Source organism: Telopea speciosissima, chromosome 7 (assembly GCF_018873765.1).
Source record: "Telopea speciosissima isolate NSW1024214 ecotype Mountain lineage chromosome 7, Tspe_v1, whole genome shotgun sequence".
Taxonomy (NCBI): domain Eukaryota; kingdom Viridiplantae; phylum Streptophyta; class Magnoliopsida; order Proteales; family Proteaceae; genus Telopea; species Telopea speciosissima.
In genome coordinates this window covers 46,195,932-46,206,513 of record NC_057922.1, presented here as the reverse complement: position 1 = coordinate 46,206,513, position 10,582 = coordinate 46,195,932, and the positions used below count along the sequence as shown (strand labels likewise).

Below are 10,582 nucleotides of genomic sequence, written 5' to 3'. Positions count from 1 at the left end.
TGATTGTGTGTCTTCTTCCCTCATTCTTTTTTTCTCTCAAACTCATCAAACCATCACCTATCTGCGACCGAACAAGTTAGTTGTAGCTGCTCTAGCAGTCTAGCCTTGATGCTCATAGGTTGCTCAGATGGAAAGCATCAAGATAGGTATAGGGCGAGAGAGGATCGACAAGAGAGAAGGGAGACAATGAGCAGAAGGGAAGGCTGAACTGCAGAAGAGGGAGAAGGGTTTAGAGAGAGAGAGAGAGAGAGAGAGAGAGAGAGAGAGAGAGAGAGAGAGAGAGCAATATTTAGTTTCTCACTCGTCCATTATATTGAGAAGGGAAGGATTGAATTGATCCACCCTTTAGGTGATTTTATTGGCCATATGATTGGAATACATTGCCTCTCTTATCATCCTCTCTAAATATATAAAAAAAGAAGAACATAGCCAACTGTATTTGAAAGAATATAGCCAGCCCAAATGAAGGGAACATCAAAGTCCAAAAGAGAGAGGGACAGATTTACTTGGAAGAACATAGCCAATTGTACTGGCCAGCTTCGTTTCAGCCTCTCACACATAAAATAAATTTTGAGAGAATGCTTGCTAGTATATTTCATCTATCCATACCTTACCTATAAGAAGGGCTGATGTGTATAATCCCAACGGTTGAAAGTAGATGAATCTCCTTACCTATAAGGAGGGTTGATGTGGCCAAGTCTTGGTTGAAAGTATGAAGGATCTCCATATCTTACTTATAAGGCTATAAGGAAGGCTGACGTGGTCAAGTCTAATTGTTGCATATATAAAGGAATCTCTTTACATCTTACCTATAAGGAGGGTTGATGTGGCCACGCCCAATAGTTGGAAGTATGAAAGATCTCCACATCTTACCTGTAAAGAGGGTTGATGTGGTCAAGTCTAATTGTTGCATGTATAAAGGAATCTATCTATATCTTACCTACATAGAGGGTTGATGCGGTCAAGCCTAATGGTTACGTATAAAGGAATCTCTTTACATCTTACCTATAAATAGGGCTGATGTGGCCACAACTAATGGTTAAAACTATGAATGAATCTCTACATTTTATTAAAGTATTAGTTGAGATGGCCGAGTTGGTCTAAGGCGCCAGATTAAGGTTCTGGTCCGAAAGGGCGTGGGTTCAAATCCCACTCTCAACAAAAAAAAAGTATAATTTTTCATCATGCAATTAACCCGACTCTAACCGTATTCTATGGGTAGCTTAATTTTGCACGTACTTAAAACATAAAAACCCAAAAATCGGTGAGAAAACCCCCAACATCCAACGTATAAAACGGGGCACGGGGGGCTAAACCTAGTTCTTGCACCAAAAAAAAGAAGACTCAATTCTAGGTTTTAGCAAACCATCTACTCTTAAGCACTCTGGTTCAGTTCAAATTCATCAATTCCAGGTATCTTTAATCTCTATTGCTCTCTCTATCTGTGTTTGTATGGATAAGATTTATAATCTGCAATTCTTCACAAATTAGGGGTTTTTTTTTAATATTTGTGTTAATTGTTTTCGATTCACGGTGCTGGGTAATTCATTTTTTTTTTTTTTTTTTTTTCTTTTGCTTCGTTGCTTGTGACCTTATTAGTCTGGAATTTGCATGGACCCCATTTGTCTTCAACCGCTTCCGCTGCTCAATTTTCTCTTATTTGTCTTTGATCAACTGCTTCCGTTGCTCAACTTTCTCAGAGAGTTATTTGTGTTGTGCACGTAGATGTTCTAAATAAATCCCTAGGTTCTCTCTATATTTTTGAACAGTTACAAATTGTCAAAGACCATAAGATGTGAGTTCATTTTTTAACTTATATTGTGATAAAGCAATGTCTTGGTATGTAACGGTCTATATGAGATCAAAGTCATGGTGGCCCTCCATTGGCTTAAATCTGTAGTCCTTTGGATCTCAAGAGAAAGATTTTACAGTTAGGGTTTAGGTAGCAATGATAACAAACCTTATAAAAAAAGTAATCTATCCTCCTAAATCTATATCCAAATTGGTATGTTACTGTATTTTATTAGGTTAATAAAATTCTATGTTAATGTTTTCTTATTTTATTGATTATAAATGGTTGGGTGGTGCAATTGTTTAATAGTTTTGGTGGCCAGTTGAGTGTTATTCTTAATGAATATATAGGTATCAATAGAATGAATAATCGCAGTTTTTAAGGAAACTTTCAAGAATTTTTTTTATTTGGATACCCGTATTTTTGCTCCCATACTATTTCAGAGCAATCGTATTAAAACACGCATTAAACACGTACCATATCATTGCCGAACACGTTTTATTGCACTAGGTTTTTGAAAATGGACTATTACCGTGTGGGCGGATTAATTGCCATATGTATCCATTCCTGTATTATTGTCGTACCCGAACTTACTAACTATGGTTGTGAGAGTGAGAGCTGGTGTGAGATGGGGTATCGGTGAGAGAAGAGACAAAGAGAGGACAAGAGCAATGGGTTGAAAGCCCATCTTCAAATATGTCCACCAAAACCTCATCTCAGAAGAAAGAGAAAGAGAAACTGTTGTTTTCCATAGCCTGTCGCAACACAGAATCCACAGTCGGAATCACCGCTACCGGAGAAGACACAAGTAAGTATGTTAATTGCTTCGGTTTGGTGCAAGATTTTTTAGGTGAAACCAAAATCGAACCGTTTATTAAACGGTTTCAGTTATTTAAACCAAAACCATTTAGTAAACGGTTTCGATTTCTCGATTTTTAAACGGTTTTACATACTTAGTTTGTAAACAGTTTTCCTGTTATACATGGAATTTAATGCTGGCTGGAAGTCCTCAAGCCTTTAATTGGAATGGACATGATTCTAACTCATAGAAAAACCAAAATCTCCATAGAAACATTGAATACTATTATATGTTTATACTAATGTATTTAAATCAATCTAATCCAATCATTTTATACAAATTCCACATATACTTCTACTACCAATCCATATTTGACTTCCATTGTTTTAAAATTAGCCTGCAACCTATTGTTTGAATCGACCTTCCCACCAAAACCAAAAGAAACTCCCACTGTCCCACTAGACGTTTCAATCACTTTGGAGCTCACAAAGGCACTACGCTGCAATTGAAGATAAAAATGTCAATGAACAGTCAAGTCATCAAAATCCCAAAAAAGAGTAGGATGTCATATATGAAAACAAAGTAAAAGAAAGGATAAGCATATAAAGAAATCATATCCATAGAATAAGATCCAAAGCAAAGATGTACTCCCCTCCCCTCCCCTTTTTATTTTTTTGGGAAAATTACATGATTAGCTACTTTTGGGTTTTCATTTACAAAACTGTCCACTCTATGTTTGAGTTAACAAAAATAGATAAAAACAAGTTAAGGTTTACAAAACTGGACAAAATAGTGTCTCTCCCTCCCAAAATTACTTCTTTAGACATTTTTACCCCTGCCATTGTCTTCTCGCCTAGGCATCCTCCGTTCCCTGCAACCCACCCCTATCCCCGCCACCGCCATTCTTTGCTACCCAAACCCGCCCCTCCCTTCACCCAAACCCGCCTGTCCCTTCCCTTCCCTTCCCTGTGCTAGGCATCCTCCATTCCCTGCAACCCACCCCTATCCCCGCCACCGCCATTCTTTGCTACCCAAACCCGCCCCTCCCTTCCCTTCCCTTCCCTGTGAAGAAGGCAATGGCAGGGGTAAAAATGTCTAAAAAAGTAAGTGAGGGAGGGAGAGATAATATTTTGTCCAGTTTTATAAACCTTAACTTGTTTTTGTCTATTTTTGTTAACTCAAACATACAGTGAACAGTTTTGTAAATAAAAACCCAAAAGTAGCTAATCATGTAATTTTCCCTTATTATTATTTTTTTTTCAATTGTTGTAGTCTTAAATACCCAATATTTCTTATTGAAATTATCTATCATACCTTACTGAAACTTTTTCATAAAAATCTGGTTAATTCCCCTTTTTTAAAAAACATGTATGAGTTGGGCTGCATAGGAAGCCTTTCCTTATTGGGCAACACAATAATATTTTTACCATAAATAATCAATGGAAAGATAAACTGATATACAGAACTGAAACATTACGAGGGTTGTTAAAACAACAAGCTAGCTCTTAAACTATTCGAGAAGTACAAATAGAATTTGTTAATGAACACAAGTTACTATTGATGTGCTAGAGTTAAAGAGCAGGAGACACTAAAAACACATCATTCAACAACCAAGGTCAGTTGTGGTGGATACTTGAGTAGGAGTCATAGACTCTAAAAATACATCTTTCAAAAGAAAGAAAACAATTACTTAAAATATGAAATTAATGTCCAAGGATTTTCATATGAAATTAGAAGAAACAATATTACCTCCACAAGTCACATCATACGTCCAATGACACAAACAAATCAAAGCCTCAACGTTCTTTGAGAGTAAATTTACTTTGATATTTATCAATCACCCTAGCCCCAACACTAAATGCTGACTCAGATACAATTGTGAACACCAGAGTCACCAAGATATCATGAGCCAATCGAGACAAACCTGAAAATTGGCTCTCACATGACTTCCAATATTAAAATTGGCTTTTTAATATTTTTGTAACTGATAAACAACCTCTTTTTTGTAAAGAAAATCAAAGAAAATATATAAAAATAAATAAAAATATAGAAAAATACCCTTGAAGTGTGGAAGGTCCTGGGCTCAGCTTGGGTAATCGTGTTTGACTGCAAATAGTCGATGGAAACCTCTGAAAGCCGTTCCAAATGTGGTTGCTCCGTATGACAAGAGTGGTGAGCAAGGGGTATTTGAGGAATTTTATATATCCATGGGAGATTGATCTGGGGATCTACCTAGCATGGATGCAAATATGGGAGAACGATCTTCACAAAGATAACTTTTTCATGAATTTTATCTGACCCTAACCTCTCCAAAACCCCTCCTATTTATAGCAAGAAAACTGTTCGATGAAAAGACTAAATGAGCCCTGGGGCATTGATGGCAGAGAACAAGAGGTTGGGCTGGCTAGGCTGACAGGCACGACTTTGGCATGCCAAGGCCGGTGCAACCTTGACTTGGGCACATGCACAAGTGGGCATGACCTCATGCATGTGTGGGGAATGGTGGGCTTGTGGCCTGCCGACAGGCCCGGTTGGGACAATCCGGTCTGACTCAGGTTGGTCAACAATTTTTTATTTTCTTTTATTCCATTTTAAGGGTTCACATTCAAGCGTCAATACCTTTCAATTCATGTGGCCGATTTTAACGCACCATATGTCGCCGCAAAGGTGTTAACATGTACTTTCCATCCGTACTGCTGATGTGGTCGGATTTTGCCTAGAACTGGCATGGATACCAAGGAAAACATAGAAATGGTGTTTCACGTTGATCAAGGTCCAAATGATACCAGAATTACACGAAATTTTATGTGCAAGCATAATATGACCAAATAAGGTCATTCAAATGATTTCATATCACATCGAGTGGCTTGGATACCGAGAACCATGCCAGGGGCAAAATGGTCATTTCCATAAAAAGATATCGGATTTGATCGAAACTTTACATAAAAGCTTAATATGACCAAATGAGGTCATCCAAAGTGTTTCAAACTAAATTGGGTGGTCCAGATATCGAGAATCGTTTCAGGAGCAAAACGGTCATTTTCATAAATGGTGTCGGATTTGGGTGAAACTTCAAATGTGGACTTAAAATGGTTAAATAAGGCTATGCTAGGGGTTTAGGCTCTACTTGGGACAATTTGGTTACAAAAAGTGGGGTAGGGGTAATTTGGTAATCGCCATTTAGTCACCACACGAGTTACGACCTCGGCCATCATTGCCAAGACACACTTCTAAGGTGTCAAAATGTGGTGTCTACAGGTACATTTGGATCGCAAGAAATGATCTCATCTTTAGCCAACGTCTTTGGAGCCCGTTGGATGTGATTTCTGCAGCCCAAGCTGCCCACAGGGAGTTTCTTCTTGCCAAAGGCCTAATTCAAAACCCAACATCCACACCAGATGCAAACACGGGGAATTTAAAACACCAACCAAACCCAAACAGTTCAAGTTGGTCACCTCCCAACCAAGGAGTCCTCAAAATCAATTGTGATGCCTCCAAAATTAAAGATTCACCATCTGGTGGTCTTGGCTTCTTGATTAGGAATCACACAGGTGCTAGCATAATCACAATCTCCGAACCAACAGTTTTCACCTCCATTTTGTGTGGAGAAGCTTTAGCAATCCGGTCGGCCCTCCTCTATGCTATTGCTGAAGATTTGATTGTGTCCTTGTGGAGTCAGACCCATTGGAGATGGTGAATTACCTTAGGGACCCTTCAAAGCCTGCGCCTTATGAAGCCTCGCCTATCATCCAAGATATCCTTCACTTGGTTCCTATCTGGTGGACTGTTCTTTCCACCATATCTCTAGGAATAGAAACTGTACTGCTGATTACCTAGCCAGGCAGGCATTGTCTTCTACGAGCAAGAAAATTTAGCCCATTACCACTCCTTGGCTCCAAGATCTTTGTAATTTGGATGCCTCGACATTTGCTCGACCTTCTTATCAATGAATGCTTTTTCTACCCAAAAAAAAAAACCCTATCTCCTAGCTTACTTGTCTATTAAATATAAGTCCAATGTGACCCCCTCAATTGTGTCACATTAAAAAAAGGGTTAAATACATATACCCCCTAATATGGACCCAATATTCCGCATGCACCCCTAAGGTTCTGACAATTCCACACGCACCCCTTGAAGATTCCATGTACATATCCTACTTTTCAACTTAAAGCCATTTAAGTCCATGCCGTTAATATCAATCGTTAGACGTTAATTGTTTTTTACTGGCCAAACTACCATTTCTTCTACCACCCTTGTAATTTGAAAAGACCTTTTTGCCCAACCCTCATCTTCCCCAAATCATCTTCTTCTTTTATAAATGTAGATACCCAATACCACCACCACCACCACCCACCATTAACACCATCACCGCTGTGCAGTCCCATCCCACACCATCCTCTTCACCGTGTGATCCCTAAGCTTCCCAAAACCTGCAACTCATCTCTCACAGGGTACCCTCTGCCGTAGGGCTTTGAGAAAAAAAAAGGGGTTATTGGAGACTACTTCTTATGCTTCTTCTTCTCTGCTTCTTCCTCTTCTCTTCCTTACTGTACCTTGTTCCTCTGTCCTGTTACTTTCAAACCAATTGGACCATAAGAGATTTGATTAAAGAGAGGACAGAGGAGAAGGTAAGGTTCATTAGAAGCAGAATCAAAAGCAGAAGCGAACCATGGAGTCACTGACCTCATGGGACGCCTTGCGTAAATAGGTACCCATTCGGATTGCGCCAGGTTTTTTTTTTTTTTTTTTGTTCAATTCTGTTTTACCTTTGGCTCTGTTTGGTTGCATGGGAAATGGGAAAGAGAAGTAAAAGGAAGGGATGTGAAGGGAAGGGCTGTGAAGGGAAGGGAAGGGAAGTGAAGGGAATTTTTTTTCCCTTTTAAGTCGTTTGGTGATTGCAAACGAAGTAAAGTGAAATCAATTTTACTAAGTTGTTTAGTTGTCTGTAAAATTGATGTAAAATCAATGTAAACTTTTTTAAAATTTGTAATCCAACCCATTGTACTAACTTTCACTTATTAAGGCTCTTTCTTAATAATTTATGAAAAAAGGAACGTTAATCAGTGCTGTAGTGCGGTGTGTACCTGTGCCCAGGCATAGCCGCACAAAATGACCTGCACACCCCCTGGAAAGGTGGAAAGGACCAAGGGATATGATAGTCATTTCAAACTTTTGTCATATATAACTGAATTTTGATGAATTTAGGCCTGATTTGGTATGATTTCTATTTAAATTTTGGATTGATTTCTTGAAATAGTCAACAAATAGATATTTGGTCAAAAAATTGAAATTGTTTTGGTTGTATCAATATGAAATATTTCAAGAATAAAAAAAAATCCATTTGATAGTTCAAATTCTGAGAATAGATTCTCTATATTTTTTTGGGAAGGATGGTGGTGGTGGCGATGGGGTAGTGGCGGTGGTGGTGGTGGTGGTTGTGGAAGTAGTGGCGGTGGTTGTGGTGGTGGCGGTGGCAATGGCAATGGTGGTGGCCGTGGAGGTGGTGGTGGTGACGGTAACGGTGGTAGCGGCAGTTGTGGCGGTGGTGTGATGGCAGGGTAGTGGTGGTAACGGGGTAGTAGTGGTGGTGGTGGCGGTGGCAATGGTGAGAGTGGGGTGGTAGTGGTGAGACCATTAGGAGAGGAAGGGTGGTGTTTTTATTTTGAAAAAATTACATGATTAGCTACTTTTGGGTTTTCATTTACAAACCTGTCCACCCTATGTTTGAGTTAACACAAATAGACAAAAACAAGTTTAGTTTTACAAAACTAGACAAAGCAGTGACTCTCCTTCCTTCCTCGGCAGTTCCCCTCTGAAAAAATCTCTTTTTTTCCCTCTATTACTTGGGGTAGCAGAGAATGGCGGTGGCTAGGACAAGGGTAGGGTTGCAGGGAATGGAGGAGGATGCATGGGCGAGAAGGCAATGACAAGGGTAAAAATGTCTAAAAAAGTAAGTGTGGGAGAGAGTGACATTATTTTGTCTAGTTTTGTAAACCTTAACTTGTTTTTGTCTATTTTTATTAATTCAAACATAGGGTGGACAATTTTGTAAATAAAAACCCAAAAGTAGTTAATCATGTAATTTTCCCTTTATTTGTAACATGAAATTACTACTTTGCCCACGAAATTAACCATGTGTTCATTCAAGAGCAAGAGTGCTAAATCAAATGAAATAGAAATTCTAAAACAGCTCCTCAGCTATTTCAGAATTTCTATTCCACTTGATTTCTACTTCACTGAAATAAGGTGCAAAAATCAAACCAAACAATTTCAGAAATAGAAATCACCCCCTGAAATTGAAATAGAAACCATACCCTAAAATAATGTTTGAAAACACATCATAAGTACCCGTTGAGATCCACACACACTCACACACAAATGTGAGCAATTAGAGAGCGCCTCTGAGTTCTAACAATTTAGAACCAGTACAGGAGTTGAAGGCCGAGACCAAAGCTAAAGAGAACGGAAAGCGAGGTAGTTCAAAAAAATTGTAGTTTTCTTTGTGGAAAACTTTATATTTTTCTTTCCCTTATAATGAATTTGTGGCCGTTAAACCCTAACCTGGTCGTTTCACTTTAATGGCTTGCCTTGTATTTCTGAGATTAATTAATTTTGATCTGGTGGCATAGGGGTTGACTCCTGCAATTTAGTTCAGTGCGTTCTCCTCTTTGCGCTGTGCAGGATGTTCATTAGGCAATTATCTTTGATCTATTGGCACAAGGATTGACTTTCCGCTATTTAGTTCGCTCTGTTCTCTTAGCAGCATTGTGCAAAATGTTGATTGAGTAGTTTATCTGCAATCTTTTGGATAATTGTTCTTTTTTTGTTTACTTGTTGCTACTGTGTTTCTGTTTTTTTTTCTTTGTTGTTAAAAGAGGGAACTTTATCTGCAATTCATTAGTTTGATCTAGGGTTTACCTCTGTGAATAACTGAATTTAAATGGCAATTCATACATGTTTCTGTTTCTCTGTAATAGCAGAAACAATTTTTTACCTGGTTTACCATACAACATTTGTTGGTACAGAATTACTCCAAAAAGCCAGAAACATAAAAAATCGATTCGGACTCAAAACCAATTTTTTAAAACAGATTGGTTGCCGTACAGATCCTATAATCTTCCATTTGAAATGCTCTGCGGCTTTGAAAGAAAAGAAATGAAGGGTGAAACTGTTTTAACCTTGATCCAATGATGATGATGATGATGGCTAACAAACAAAATCAACAAGAATAGAACATTTTTCCAAGTGGACTGCATAGAAAGCTTTAGTAGGCTGATGTAGCCATGCTAACCATGGGATAGATGGAGTACCAGGGATTCTTTACACTGCAAGTTTTGTGGCCAAAATTAACTGTATGATCTGTCATTTTTCGACATCCCCCTTTTATTTTCAGCGATCAACCCATTTTTTAGTGATGATTTCGACCATTTTTTTTGGAGGTTCAATTTTGTTACATGGTGTATTTTATTTGGTGTATTTCACTTCCACAAGAAGGTGATATGAGTTGCATGTCTGCAAAGAATGGAGTTCAAATGTTTGGTGTAAATTCCATTTTTATCCTTTATTTTTTTTTGTAGCACTCAAATTTTGTGTGACTGCTCTGGGCTAATGTTGGGGATTTTTTTTTTAAAATTCTTAGGTATTATTCTGACTAGAATCATATTTGGCAAATTTTTTTTTTTTTTTTTTTGTGATTTGAAAATTTCTTTTCTTTTAGACTGTTTCCCTCCCTTTTTTAAGGTGGAATAGTTTCCCTTTTTATCTTAAGAATCTCCTCGCATTTTTCTATGGGTATCATTTACTGCAATTATTAATTTTCTGTAAGAATCACTTGTAATAATGAAAGTAGCACTTCCCAAGAGAATAACTTAAATTCAAAGTTGCACAGATTGCAGATGACCTACATAGAAGTTCCAGCATAATGATGATAATGGTTATAATTGAATTATTGCCACTCTTGTAGTTAATAACTGTTTCACCTCCAGTTGTAG

The 10,582-nt window shown here is 38.1% G+C and overlaps 1 non-coding gene across 1 annotated transcript; it reads left to right on the top strand.

Annotated features, from left to right (window-relative positions):
- The first annotated feature begins 1,080 nt into the window (after positions 1 to 1,080).
- Positions 1,081 to 1,161, top strand: TRNAL-AAG. The gene has a single exon. It is a non-coding gene; the product is annotated as a tRNA-Leu (tRNA).
- The last annotated feature ends 9,421 nt before the right edge of the window (positions 1,162 to 10,582 follow it).